We start from the raw sequence: 15,549 nt of genomic DNA, 5'->3' as shown, positions 1-15,549 counted from the left end.
AAAAAATAGAGCTGGATCCTAGTCTCATTCTTTATACTGAGTTAAATTCCAGAGGGATCAACAATTTAAATGTAAAAATTGGAACTGTAAAAGTAATAGCGGAAAAAAGAATAAAGATTTTTATTATCCAGGAAAAATGGCAGTCTTTCTTATCATGAGTCAAAGGCCAGAAATGAAAAGGGAAAACCTGATACATTTTATTTCATTAAAAAAATGTAAAATCCCTGTAATAAAAAAAAGCAAATGACGAACAGAAAAATAATTGCAACAAACATGATTTGCAAAGAGTTAATATCACTAATCTAAAGAGTGTATAAAATACTTTCTTTATATTTTCCAAAAAAATCACTTGTTTTTTTACAATGAACATATACCATTTTTCTACCAAGAAAAATAATAAAACTTTTTATTTTTTAAATGAAATATTTGTTTAACCATGCCTATTTCCTCCAATATATAACTTCCAATATTTAAAGGAACAGAGCAATCACTTTAGATCACACTTTGCAACCCTAACCACAGGAGGTCTCAAAGTTGGATGTGCTTAAGAATCATCTGGGAAGGTTTTACTGCTGATAAAGGGGTAAAGGAATTTGCCCTTAAAATTTAACAAGCGTCTTGATGTGTCTCACCTGTTAATCTCACTTCGAAAACTATCATAGTAGCATCTCCAATTACAGAACATTTTACCCTGCAAAAAAGTACACTGAGAGACTGTCTTGAATTCAGCAGGAGATGAAGAAAGATCTGGTGCTTCTTAAAGCAGCTCCATTGGCCATTGAAGAATTGCTTTCTCTGTCTCCTAGTTTTGGTGGCCAAATAAAACTTATTATCTAGGTTTTATCCTCAAGCTCTCTTACATTTTATGCCAGAAAACCAATTCTGTGTATGACACTGCATTCTCCATAGCTCTATGATGTGAAGTATGGGCTCTGTCTTCTGCAGTTAAATGACCTTTGTAGGAATTCAATCTTCTGCGTATAGTCCGAATTTCATTTACTGAAGATGCCATATATGTCTCCTAAGGTGAAAAAAAAAAAAATTGAATTCCTTAATGGAACTTTCCTGCTTTATCTTGACAATCTGTTCTTTTTTTCATAAATTTGGAATGACTTTTCCAAGTTTCTATTGGCTCTTCGTTCCCTCCTCAGTTTTAATTTCAGTGTTAGGAGCTTCACAGGCTTTAAGTATTGAGACACTAGTACAGTTCACAAGGTATGTGTGATTTATTCAAATCTATTTTGTTGGAATAGAAACTTAAGATTTCAAGTCAATTGATGACATGTCTGGGTTTAAATGAGGTCTACTCTGAGAGATCTTCCTATAATTAGGTTTTTCGAAGGATGTGATGGCCTTAGAAATTGATCACTGTTTCTAATTTTTTTCTCTTTTTTCATGTTTTAGTGACAAGCAGTTAGGTCCTACCACCTACATATTTAGGCTTGCAGTAATTTCTCTCTTTATAGGTAGGTATTGTCATACTAGGTAAAAACAATTCTGTTACCTTTTTATATTTTATCTAACATTGAGTCCTTCCTTCCTTCTTCATTCATCATTTGATTAGTTCCTATTGACAACCTAGACATGATCTAGTTACTTTGCTAGATCATAAGCACATAAAAATTTTTGGACATCGATTCTAGGTGATATAATTTTGTTCTTTCCCAAGCTTCCCCAAGAAGGAATCAAACTTCACAATCACAACAGAGTTTCAGAAATATCAACTATACAACTACTATGAAGTTAATCTCAATAATCTTGGTAAATCATGGCCATGAAAAAATTCCAGGGTGATGTCTTACCAGTTAGGCCCTCACAACTAGCATTTACCTGTTGCTCACGACTCTCAGGTGTGTACTTTTGGACCTTCTGGTCTTTGCTGGTATACAAATACATGAGCTCCAGACACCTGATGAACATATGTCATGCTCTGCCAGTTGCTCTACCTCATACTGGTTAAGGGACACATTCTTCCACAATGACCATTCCTTCAAAACAATGTTTACTCTCCTCATGGAATCTGGGAGTAAATCATTATGAAAGACTGTTGTCTGAACAAGGACTGCATGTCCCCAAAATCCCAACGATGATTAGTAATTGCCACCTACTCACCTACACAGTAAGAATTCTCTTTCTTCATACTCTCACAACCTTGTGCTTCTGCTGATATCTGAGAAAATTGCTTTGTTCCATGCCAATGAAAATAGCAAATTTGGTTTGTCAGGAGTTCCTCTTGGAGGTCATTGCCAAGGATTCCACATAGGAGGTGACCTCATGGGAAACTTTGTTGTAAATCCCCAACATCAACATGTGGGGCAGATGGCTCAACCCTGTGAGGTTTCAGCAGAGCCTCTCAGACCTCTTGCTTTCATTTGTAAAATTCAAGACACTGAACAGGGACCAGGAGGGATGACAGGACATCCTTCTTCCATAATTCAATCATTTCATCTAACTTCTTAATCTTAGGCTAGTCACTGGTCACAAGAGATGTTATTGTGCCACATATTTGGTCCTAGGGGAAGTCTGCTTGTGTTTATTTTGTTTTCTTCTAGATAGCCTCAAATACAACATGGAAAACCCTGAGCCTAAAAATTAGGGGAATTACGTAAAGTTCATCTGGAAGTCAGCACAGACTTAAACCAAGTCTCTCATTCTTTTGGGCAAGATGAACTGGCTAATAATTCTCAAAGAGTACTGGTGTCAGCTTGGAGGGAGGTCTCTAATAAAAAAGCCACAGGGTTCTCTCTGTCTTTAGATGTTGCCTTAGTCCAAAGTTTCACCCTGCCACAGACAAGGACATGGATGGCATGCTTATCAAATCTTATGAAATTTATTCAGCGTATGAATCTAAGAAACAGGACACTTGACATCCAACTCTGCAATATACTTCGGAGAAACAATTTAAGCAGTGTCTGTCCAACTTCCAGTAAAGATATGATTTAGTTGCATCTGAAGAGTAATTATCAAAAGATTTACACTGCCTGCTATTGTTTTGTTTTCTTCTTCATTCTCATTAATATCTTTTGGGGGGGGGCGGGACTACTAAAAAGTATATGCAGTCTTGAGATCACAGTAAGTGGCCATGGTAGTTAGTTCCAGCAAATTACAACGAGCCACTTCCTACCATCTTAAAGGAACACCCTGAAATATCACACAGTGCTCCTTGGCACACAGAACAAAAGATAAATAAAGTCCTTGCAGGCAAGTTCAAATCCTGTAGCTCAAAGGCGATAGAATTTTAGAAAATATTTTAGAAATTACGTAGCCTACATGTTCCATTTTACAAATGCGGCACTTTGAAGCTAGAGGATTTCCATGACTTTTGAATGCCCCACTGCAATTCAGATTTAGAGCCTGAGTGAGAACCCCACTTCTTCCTTATGCCTCACTCCCTTCATGCTCCAGAATGACTGACTCAATGCCTCCTTGGAAGTAGGCAGCGCTTTCCTTTCTGCTCCCCTTCCTCTCTGTGAGCCATTCACACCAGCATTCCCACAACCACAATTGTGGTCTCCTCTGTCTAGAAATTCTACCCTGTTGCTATGGAAACGGTTCCCTAATCATCCTCCAAGACCCAGCTCAAATAAACTTTGAGGAAACTATTTACTCCATCAGAGTTAGTTGCTTATTGTTCATTTTGCCCATATTATGTGAATTTTCAGACTGCTTTACATTCCCCTGTCTCTCCTCCTGTGAGCTGCTAGGAGAATTAAGTGTCAGCCATCTTGAATCCCCAGCCTCAAGTAGAGCCCGGTATATAGCCACGTATGTAGTGGACAATAAATGGCCAAATTAAAACAAGCAAATAAACAGTAACAACAATAAAAACAACCCGAGGCCAGGCCTCATTCCATAAATCTGTAGAAGCCACAAAGATAACACGACAAAACTTTTGCTCTCAAGAGGCTTACAATCCAGTGGAAAAGTCACTTACAACTTCTCAGCAAATATTTCCTGAATGATGAATTAACGTGATTTAATTCCAACTCTCCCATATTGATAGGCTATTATAAAATTCAACTGATCTTGGTGTGTTTTGTGGAGCAATCGCTTTTTATCTTGACTAACAGGACTTCCTACTTTGTAGTCTGACTTCTGCATTTCACTGCATTTATCACAGCCCCCAGGGCTGGGCTCTCACCATAAAGTTGTGCAGAAAACATGATGGGAAAATTCACTCACACACATTAGAAGTGTCCCCCATGATAAACCATTGTATTGGCCTGGAGTGGGAAAATAGGCACACATACTGTTAGTTGGAGTATAAGACAGTATAATCTTTCTATGGGGTACCTGGGTGGCTCTGTCGGTTAGGCATCCAACTCTTGATCTCAGCTCAGGTCTTGATCTCGGGGTCATGAGTTCAAGCTCTGTGTTGGGCTCCAGGCAGGGCGCCTACTTAAAAAAAAAAAGACAGTACAATCATTCTAGCGGCCAACTTGAAATATGCATCAACATTTTAAATGTACATCTCTTTTTCCTAGCATTTCCACTGCTAAAAATTTACCCTACGAACATATTTGCACAAATCTGCAAATGTATAAGTATATTCGTTGCAGCAATGGTTGAAATAACATAAATTTTTAAATGGTTACATCCAGGGGCGCCTGGGTGGCTCAGTCGGTTAAGCGTCTGCCTTCGGCTCAGGTCATGATCCTGGGGTCCTGGGATCGAGCCCCGCATCGGGCTCCCTGCTCAGTGGGGAATCTGCTTCTCCTTCTGCCCCTCCCCCCTGCTCATGCTCTCTCTCTCCCTTTCAAATAAATAAATAAATAAAAATTAAAAAAAAAAAATCGTTACATCCATACCCTGGAATTCCATGCAATCACTACAAAGAATGCAAGAGATTAAATGTGCTGAGGAGAGACATTTGATATATTATTAATTCAAAATTCAAAGCACTGAAGGGTATTGTTTAGTATTATCCCATTTGTGTAAACAAACAAACGATACATATCTTTGTATACGTATACAAATTACTAAAAGGGTATACCCAAAATATTAACAGAGGTTATAACAATGGATGGTATAGAAGTCAGAAAGAAACCAGAGAATTTTATTTTTTTAGTTCATACTCTGGCAGTGTTTGAATTACTTTACTATAAAATATACGATTTTTATGATTTCTAGAAGTGTCTTCCATCTTTTTACCACCTTCTTGTTTTATCTATTTCAGTTTAGCCAACTAGATTTTTCTCAGGACTGAAGTTATTTATTCCATATTAACCCTGAAAGTCATATGCATCTCCCAAACTTACTCTCTCTAAACCACTTTTACACTTTAAATATGACCTTTCCGAGGTCTTTAGCTTATTATTAACCAGATGAAACCATCAGTACATGGACTCCCCCCACCCAATCCAGGAATTGAATTACAAAAGTACGTTTGAAAAAAAAAAAAAAAAAGCTAACTCAATCGCGTCAGTGAAAACATCAACAAGTGTTAGCAGTGCCAGCGTCATGATGCAGGAGGTCAAAGACCCATGCACTCTGCACCAGGAGTCCCAATGGGACTTAACTGGGGCAGTTCCGGTTCTGCTGTTAGGACCAGGAGCACTCCAACCTCAATGAAAGTGCGTGAGACACCGCCATTATCCCCGGATCATTGCCATGGTAGACCCAAACAACTCCAGTCTATCGTGCCAATGTGTACTTGGGGAGTCTTTAATGCACGGATCATTGGCAAGCTGCACCATAAAAGCCCTGTAGGAGCCACGGCCGAGCGTGGAGTCAGTGCACACTCGGGGACGCCCCCGTGCCTGGATCATTTGCAGCGCATCGTGTCAATGCATACTCAGGGAGCCCTTACTCTGCAGCCTGTGCATGCTGAGGAACAATGTACACCAAAAATCCTTATGAAATAGTAGTTACAGTGCATACACAGTATTCACTCTTCTAAACGGCATGTCAGCAAGTTTAGTGTGCGACAAATAACTCCTAAAAGGCACAAAACACTCCTAGAGGCCCAACTTCACACACAGACGGCTGGGCCATGGAATTGTGGCATGACTGGGGTGGGAGTGTGGGGCTCTCCTTACAGTGAACGAAGGGAGCGGGACAGCTAGTTCACGCAATCTAAGCCTCTGCTGCTACTCAGTGTTTCAGTAATAATCCCAACGATTTTCTAATTATTTTCCTGGGCGTCTGATACTTCCCTCTCTCCCTGCCCTGTTCCAAAGCACCTGCAGGCAGGTGAGAGGACATGGCTAGAGGAAAGCTCCTTGGGGCTTAAGGCTCTAGACCAGCACTGTCCAACAGGAATAAAATGTGAGCCACAAATGTCATTTTACATGTTCTTCGTAGTCACACTTTTTAAAAAGGTAAAAAGAAACAGAATTAACAGATTTTAATAATATATTTTACTTCACCCAAAATACTATCTTTTCAATATCCAAGCAATATTTTTAAATAATTGGGAGTTTACATTCTTTTTCTCATAGAGACTGTATTTTGCCCTGACAGCACATCTCGATCTAGACTAGCCACCTTTCCAAGTGCTCGACAGCCACATGCGGCCAGTGGCTGCCCCAGTGCACGGCACAGCTACAGAGGCCCAGGAAAATGAATCCCAGCAGCTTCAACGTTCGCCGGCAACGACCTATCTCAAAGCCAGCGTGTGTGTCTCTCTCTCCACCTCATGTCCTTACCAGCGCCGCTGCACCCGCTGATCAGCCTCTTCTTAGCAGCCAGAGCGGGTGGCTATGTTCCGCAAATATGCATTCGGAAAGGGGAGAAGAACTACTTTAGGTCAAAGTGATAGTGCCAGCAGTAGGTCCTCCTTCTCGGAGGTGAAGAGGACGGGGGGAGCTGCTGGGGGAAGGAAAAGGGAGCGGGCAAGGTGCCAAGTGTGAGGGTGGCGGCCTCACTGCCACTAACTTCTTCCCCAAATGTGCTGTCCGCAGGGCAGCGGGCCGTGCGTCCCGGGGGCCTGTGGGGTCACCGACAGCCGGCCGGGTGGGGTCGCTGGTATCTGAGGCCGAGTCTTCCCAGAGACACAAAGGGGGAGCGAGGCGGAGACAAAGGCGCGGGGAAAGAAAGGGAAGAGGGCGAGGGCGGGGGCCGCGGGCGCGCGCGAGGCGCAGGGCTGCGGCGCTGCGGGGCTGCGGCGCTGCGGGGCTGCGGGGCTGCGGCGCTGGGGGCTGCGGCGCTGCGGGCCGCCGGGCGCGGGGCGGGGGCGGTCGGACAGACAAAGCGCCGGCGGCCGGCGGGAGGGGGCGGGCGGCGCGCGCTCATCCGGGGATTCGCGGGCCGGCCTGCGGCGGGGGGCGGGGGGCGGGGGGCGGGAGGCCGGGCGAGGCGGGCAGGTCTATTTGAATATCAAGCTCTGCCACACTCCGGGCGCCGCTGACAACTTCATTACCTCCGCGTATAAAAATGACTGCTGGCGAATGCAAATGGCTCGCCCGTCTCAGCCGCCTGCCTCCGCTCTGCCGCCGGCTGCGGGCGGAGGCCCCAGGAGCCGCCGCCGCCCGACCTGACGAACGGCCCGCGGCAGGGCCGGCTCCTCCTCCCGCGCCCCCGCGCCGCCGGGACCCGGGACCCCCGCCCGACGCCGGCTCCGAGGGCCGCGGGGGAGGCCGGTTTGGGAAGAGAAACGGGGGCGGGGGCGGCTGAGAACTGCAGATCTACTAAGATGTGCTCGTGAGTGTTAAGCAAATGCCCTGCCTCTTAACTGTCGTCTCATTAATGTATGGCAATGCCGGGAAAACAGTACTCGGTGGATGGGATTCGTAACCTTGAACCCTGATGGAAGAGGTTGGACCCCACTGATCCCCGCCCGCCCTGCCTGGTGATTAATTTGGACGAAAGCATCCCTAATGCCCCCATTTGCGCCTCCTGAGCCAGCAGGGAAGGGAGTGTGCGGCTCCCTGCTCCCCAGGCCTTAGGGTGCACCTGCCACCAGGACGAGGCCGCATCACTGTGCGCAACCTCTCTCCCAATCCAGGTGGGAATAGAGGCAAGTCTTGGACAGAAGGAAAAACAGTCCTTACAGAGCCTCCCTCCCTCCTTTGGCATATAGAAGGAGAGGAGAACTCACTCCCTAGCAAGAAGTCACCTCCTGCCTTGTGACAGCTTCAGTTATTACATGGGGACTCCTTGTGAGCTCCTCTAGGGCAGGAGCTAGGTCATTTTTATTGATAACATCAACGATAGTAAACATCTGCTGAGGACTTACTATGTGCAAAACATTATGCCTACTCCTTTATCTAAACCACTTTATTTTTGCCACAACAACCCTACTGCTCTCCTGAAAACCGAGGCTTATGGAAGCCTTACAAGGGGCCCAGGGGAACCAGCAGGAAGGGGTGGAGATGGGATGGGAAAGTAGGCCTGCTCCCAACAGAGCCTGTGCTCCCAACCATTCTGCAATATTCCTTTGATGTGTCCTTCTTGCAGCTGACGCTGCTGTTCTGCACCCCCTTCCTTCAACTCCCCAACCCCTCCAAGACAGTCCTCTCCCTTGTGGCCCAGGAGTAAATCCCAAATCTGTTACAATCAACCCCTTCTTTTGTCAGGGGCTTGGTTGAGAAAAGAACATGTGACCAGTCCTGGCCAATGTCATGGGAGGGGACATCTGCTGGGGGCTTCTGGGAAGTGCTTCCTTGCTCCAAAATAAGGGACACACAGAAGCGCTTCCCGTTTCTTCTGCTGGATGATACCTTGGTGCTGTGTATGGTTGGGTGGTGTCTACCACCTGGTAACCACGGAGTAGCCAGGCAGCAAAACTACTCTTTGTGGAGATAGATTTGCAAGATTCAGTGATGCGGGCAGGCTGAGTCCAAGGACCCAGAGGGAGGGTCCCACAGGACCAGCCAAGAGAGTCCCTGGCTTTATGATAGAAATCAGACGCAAGCCAGAGAAAGTGAAAGCAGTTTATTGACTAGCATGAGTGACAGAGGGTAGCAGACAGAGTGTCTGGGAGACTCGGGAAGGAAAGGAGAGTGAGTCTCGTCATCACTTGGGCTGAGGGGTTTATACTGGAGAGGGGTCTAGGGTACGTGTTCCTTCAGGAATCGAGGACAGGGTCCAGTCAAAGGCTAGTGTCAGGTGAACAATAGGTGTTACTCCGTAAATTACTGAAGGTAGGGGTGTTGATGCCAGCGTCAGCTGAGGTTTGTTTGAAGCTAATATCTGGGAACATGTTAGGGATCCGTCTCTTCTTCCATGTTTTGAAGCCTAAGACAAAACTCAGAGAATGATTAACGGTCTTGCTTCCCCCTTGAAGTGGGAACATAGCTTCTTTGGCTTACTCAGAGGCAAAATATGGAACATGAGTAAGTAGGTCCTAGCAGAAAACCAGCAGAGATGGAGCCTTTCTAAAATGGAGTCCCTTCAGCTTCCCAACCTCCTCAGAACACTTAATAAGAGAGCTAAAGTTTAGGAAAGTCTCATTCTATTCCCATCTCTACCGGCAGTGAAATCATGCTGCCTCATGTTTACTCAGGACTATATTTAAGTTAATTCCTTTTTGGAACGAGAGAAAATATGAAGAAGTAAACAAATGAAAAACCCCAGAAATTTGGTCATGTCTCTTCCCTGTTCTCTTTCCCTTTCTTCATCAGTAAAATAACTGAAGAGGGTCTGCTCCAGACACTTAAAATGGAAACTCACACTTCCAACTCCTCTTCCTGGGCCCTCACCTCCAACCTCATTCAGTCTCAAGGCTCTAAGCGGTTTTTCCCCAACCCCCTTTGCCTTTAAGGCAGTCCTTTGGCTACATAGGCGAGGTATCTCTTCCCTCCCAGAGCATCAGACCCTCCATCTAACTGTCCTGCACACACACATACAGGGGTCTGAGCTTTGAAATGTTTTCTGCTGTCCTTCAAGCAGTCTTTTTAGGGAATTTGTGTCTGGTTTTGGACATTTTCAAACACAATGGCTACTTAACCAGTCGCTTAGTTTCCTTCGGCAGCTGCTTTAAAACATAGAATCCAAATTAGAACAGAAAGTTGATTTTTATTGTTTGTTTCATTAAAACCATGCACACTTTTCATTAAAATATGCAAAAAAAAATATACAAAATACATGCTATATGCTTTAACAATCCATCCAGAATCAATATGGCGACTGGCTCCAATATCTCTCATATTTCCCTCCGCTGAGGAAAAGAAGCCCTGACTCATCAGCAAGACATTCAGGGTGCCACAGTCTGGACCTAACCAGCTCTAGCCTTATCTGTCTGCCATCATATACTCCTAAATCATGCTCTTGCATTTCGTCTTCCATGACATACACTTCAGTATGTTCATTGCACACGCTGTCTAGAATGCCCTTGAACCCCATCTCCAACTATTCAAATACCACTGCTCTTTCCAGGTCCAGATTAAATACCTCCTCTTCCAAAAATCCTTTCCCATTCCTCATATTTTGTGACACAAAATTTTGTTACCTAGTGTTTGTTCTCAGTAATATTTAGCATATGTTCTGAGTGTATTGACACCCAGTGATATAATAAAGTTTCTTTCACCTCTTGTTTTCGTTAGGGTAACTTGGACATAAGTAATAGAAAACCTGTCCCTACTAGTTCAAGCAACAAGGAAAATGTAGTATCTCATGTAGGAAGTCTCAAGGTGGCAGGTGCTGAGGCTGATTAATTCAGTGGCTCCATAATGTTAGTGTTGTCAGGGACCCAAGCCATCCTCGGCTTGTTGATCTTGTCCTTAGCTAGTTCTCCTCAGGGTCTCAAAATGGCTACTGTAGTTCCAGGCATCACCTCAAGACATGCTAAAGACCAGCCAAAAAAGTGGGACTGTTCTTACCTTTAGTTTCTTCTGAAGAGTAGGAAAATTATACCAGAAAATTATCTCAGAAGATTTTTTTCTCGTATGTCGTTAGCCAGAATTGGATCCCATGCCTATCTCTAAAGTTTTACTGGCAAGGGAGATAGGATTATCATTACTGATGACTAACCAGGATTTATCCCTGAGTTATACTGGGGGGTGGGGAGAGGCGGGGGATAGGACAGGGCAATATCAAAACAAAAGGTAAATTTTAGCTAGTCTCCCAGTCATCTATTATGCATACAAACCCTCCAAAAGCTTATTGGCTTACAAAAACTATTTTTCTCAAGATTCTGGACTGGGTGAGGAGAGGGGTAATTCCCAAGGAAGAAGGGAGGTTTGGTGGGTAGGCAACCGAAAGTATCTCTTTCATGCACCTTATGACGGTTTATTTGAAAGTCAGAAATAGTCACATTTATATTATTCTTTTGGTTGTTCTTTCTACAAAATATGTGTTCAAAATGGTATATATTAATTTAGTCAGTAACAAGTTGATTGGCTAATTCAACTGATAATTTTCTTAGTGGGTGGTAAAATGATGTTTGCTCTTCCCTAAATAATGAACCATGTTATGGACTCCACATAGGGGTTTGCCTTTAATAACATTAATGCTTGACTGGATTAAGCCATTTGTGCCCTAATTTCTATAGACTGTAGACATCTGAGAATTAAGGTCAAAAGGATAGCAAATAATTCCTTTGATAATTTGATAAGTGGATTATTCACCATCAGAATATTACCCTTTTGAAAATGTGTAAATCGCAAGCTTTTGAGGATAAAATTATTAAGTAAGCATTCCCCCCTTTTAATCAGGGCAGGTAGGAAATCGCAACATAACAGTCTTTGTTTTGTAAAGTCACTTCCTTGCCCTAAATAGGCCTTCCAATTCTCTTTTAACTTTCATATGTGTGAGGCAAGAAATTCTTTAGCGGTGGCTATAGTTAGATTCCTATCATTTACTAAAATAATACATGGACTTCCTTTTGTGATGATAACTTCCATCTTCTAATAAATGTATAACTGCCTCTATAACAATACCCAGTCAGATGATGAATGTTCGTATAATAATTCTACCTCTCTCCCCCATTTTTTTTTTTCAAGAAGCTCATGGAACTGCTTGCACAAAATCAGATGTATTTCAGCATCATCTCTGTGAATCATAGACCATGAGGGTCGGAATCACAAGCCCTCTAATCTGATTAAGTGAAGAAAGTGAGGCCCTAGAGTTCAGAGAACTTTTTGGAAGTTGCCAGGCCAGTCAGTGGCAGAGTAGGATCTCATCATCTTGTTTTCTGGTTGATTGTCCTCTACACCACACCCTGCTATTAATGATTAACATTAAGGACAGAACTAACTCTAACCAGGTTATCAAGTCAAAGTCCTGAATAAGAGTAGGCTTTGGGGCACCTGGGAAGCTCCATGGGTTAAGCCTCCGACTCTTGATTTCGATCAGGTCATGATCTGATCTCACGGTCGAGGGATCAAGCTCCACATGGGGCTCTGCACTAAGTGAGAAGTCTGCTTCTCCCCTCCCGTTCCCTCTGCCCCTCCCCCCCAGTCCTACACGCTCTCCACCCCCCAAATAAATAAATAAATCTTTAATGGAAGAGTGGGCACCCACTCAGCCAGGTCCCTGCAGGGGCAGGGTCTGGATTATATCCTCCAGGTGTACTCTCACCCCCAGCCCGGTACTACCTACATCCGACCCACAGGTACCTAAGGTCTCCTCAAGTCCCTGTTTCAATACGTGTCCCAGCAGCCCACGCAAACCCAGGGTGCAAGGAATGTCCTTCACAAGGTGCTTCCCTCCTCCACTCCTTCTCAGCGTGAAAAGAAAGGGACAAACAGAAGAACACATCTGTAATGCATTGCTTGCCATCATAGTACCATCTTGGTGAAGTTAAAGCCAAATTTTAAGAATAGAATCTTCCAGTTCAGTCATAAAAGTGGGTTTTTACTTCTCAATGTTAGTTGTATTTTCCCCCTTCAATAATTGTTTGGATTTAGAAACCCTGGGCCTGTATTTTTTCAATATAGAATTATTCCATTTGTGGCATTCACTCACACCCACAACTCATTTGTTCAAATCGTACATTTCTAAACAGCAGAAAGGAAAATGTGCTCCAATTCACTAATATTCTTAAACAATTAAAGCACAACTAAGAAAATGAAGCCTAATATCTCCTCTTCATCCCTTGCTTCCTCTTCTTCTTTGACCAACAATTGCTATAATCCACACTAATGAGGTAGACTGTGTTAAGAATTTTCTTCACTTAACATTTCTCATTATTAATAAATTTTACACTGACAACTATAAAGTGAACACTTTGGATTTATGCACCTAACCTAATTACATATGCTGCATGTACGCATTTCATTATTTACTTGACAGATTCATTCCTTGATATCATAAATAATTAAACAAGAATCAAATATTAACAATCAGATACATGTTAATTCTCCTCAAATCTGTAGAAACAAACTATATTTTTATCTTCAGTTCAACAAGCACTGATTAAAATTTCTTCATTAGGCAAATTTCATAAGCAAAGTTCTTGATCTACTTTTCTTACTTTCACTGAAAATCAAACCTGGAACAAATTATTCCAGGATTACTTCATGGGGAAAAAAAATGAATATAACAGTATTTCTAACAAGCCATTGGATTCGTAATCTTTCTCAAGCACGGCTGTATCTTATATATGAAACATTAATCTGCGTGTTTGTTAGGAATTTTCAAATATGGGTTTTATTATAAGCCAGGAGACAGCACCATATGGGTTGCGGGTAGTGTATTACCAGAGCTTCTTGTCTAGTGAGATGATGGTTTTAACCAAACAATAATTTTATAACTTGTTTAAAGAATAATATCTAGCCATTATGGATAACGGTAGAACTAAATTTATTGGGGCTGAAAATTTACCCTGAGGTCACAGTATAGCCGTTGCTTTTTCTGCTTTAATGAGCTAGGTTTAAAAATTTTTTATTCAAGTATATCAACATCTTCATTGATCAAAGTATTCTCACATTTTATCAAATTTGCTTTGGGAGAGCATACCATACAATTTCATCATTTAAAAAATATTAAAGATTCATAGATAGCCACATTATTCATAATACAAGATTAATGCCAGGCTGACAGGTTTTTGTAAAGATCTGACTCTTTTTTTCTAAGTGCATATACCGTATCTATGTGAAATGTACCTCTGATGTTGCATATTGATTACTCCCTTCTCTTCTGTTCTGATGCTAAAGAGAGAATATTATGGAATGATTGTCAGGGTTAGTGTGTCTCTGACCTACACATGTACTATTAATAATTTATGAGCTGATTTAAAATACAGCGCCAAGAAACCAACTGAGGACCACTGCCGTTGCCTGGAATGACATACACCCGGGGTTGAAAGCATGTGCACCCGGATTTTGAGGTTCCGTTAAAATACACAAAGAGACACAAATGCTCTAAGTGCCAGAGCTAACTGAATGGAAGGAAGCCATGCTTCTTTGTTAGAAATTTCAAGTAGCTACATTTATCTTGTTTCATCCTATCCTTTCTGTGACATTAGATTTCCTCTTTAAATTATTTAATTAGATTGTCAAGTGAGCTCATAGCATCTAAAAACATTAGAGAATCTAAATTCAAGGAATAGGGAGGTATATAAAGCAAAAAGATCAGCGCTTTCTTCTTATTTCCCCCATGCTTTCACACCCAGAGGTTGTCTGATGAGTATCCTTCCAGACTGTTCTAGGCTCATTTAAGGATAGAGGAGATGGGGAGGAAGAGTTCCCCCTACCCTCAAAAAACGGTATCACACTCTACTTACTGTGCTGCAATTTGCCCTTTTCACTCAACAATCTATCAAAGACGTGCCCTGTATCAGCACATACATTTGTAGCTCACATTTTAAACAACAGTATAGTGCTCCATTTTATGGAGGTGACATGGTCCATTTATCCTTTCCCTCATTAACAGAGTGCTAAGCTGTCTCCGATTTTTCACGATTAAAAAACAGTGCCACATACACTGAACATACATGCTTATGCACTTGCTCAGCTGTTTCACTGAGAGCACCAAAAGTGGAATGGCTAGGTCAGTAACTGATTTTTACAATCTCCTTGATCCAGAGTTCCTGGCCAGCTCAGTCAGTAGGGCATGTGACTCTTGATCTCAGGGTCATGAGTTCAAGCCTTGCATTGGGTGTAGAGCTTACTTAAAAAAAAAAAAAAAAAAAAAACAACTAAAATCTCCTTAATCCATTAATTAGGCAAGGATAAATAAATATTCCTCTTTAGGGTTTAAGTATAACAACATTGCATTAATAGGTTTGCACATAACATTTAAGTCCATTTTCTTAGAAGTATAGTTTTAAAACTTGAATAATATGAAATAATTTAGGAAAAGATCATCTAAAGTTTTAATTACATTAATTTCATGTGTGAGTAGCTTTATGCAAAAGCAAACTAAAGTCTAAGTTGTTCCTCGTGTTTTCACAGTATGTCATCCAGCCACACGTCTGTCTGTATTATTTTTAATATCAACACCCAAAGCAGCCAGTCTTCATTTTAGCAATGTTACATGTAACGAACACTTTTAAAGTGTGTTTATGGAGATTGACAACTGTTAAACTACTGAATGTTTTTTTTTTAAATATATCCAAAGGATTTTATCTGTAAAAACATTTCATCCACAAAATCTAATTAAAAACAGTATTGTTATGTTTATTTGAAACCATCACAAGTTAAGTATATTTGTAAAATTCTCTGCTTT

The 15,549-nt window shown here is 42.1% G+C and overlaps 1 long non-coding RNA gene across 11 annotated transcripts in view; it reads right to left on the bottom strand.

The window, feature by feature from the left end:
* Positions 1-7,479, bottom strand: part of LOC118523392 (uncharacterized) — a 135,371-nt gene extending 127,892 nt beyond the window's left edge. For 2 of the 11 annotated variants that reach the window (XR_013442793.1, XR_004911078.2), the window contains exons 1-4: positions 6,648-7,080; positions 4,294-4,398; positions 2,113-2,170; positions 633-1,021 (exon numbers count right to left, since the gene is read on the bottom strand). This is a non-coding gene — a long non-coding RNA (uncharacterized LOC118523392). Of the gene's footprint in view, positions 1-96; positions 1,022-2,112; positions 2,171-4,293; positions 4,399-6,647; positions 7,084-7,360 lie in introns of those variants that run through there. The other 9 variants (XR_013442795.1, XR_013442796.1, XR_004911083.2 and 6 more) reach the window with 8 other exon arrangements.
* Positions 7,480-15,549: the final 8,070 nt, after the last annotated feature.

Source organism: Halichoerus grypus, chromosome 12 (genome assembly GCF_964656455.1).
Source record: "Halichoerus grypus chromosome 12, mHalGry1.hap1.1, whole genome shotgun sequence".
Taxonomy (NCBI): Eukaryota; Metazoa; Chordata; class Mammalia; order Carnivora; family Phocidae; genus Halichoerus; species Halichoerus grypus.
This window is presented reverse-complemented; position numbering and strand designations above follow the sequence as displayed.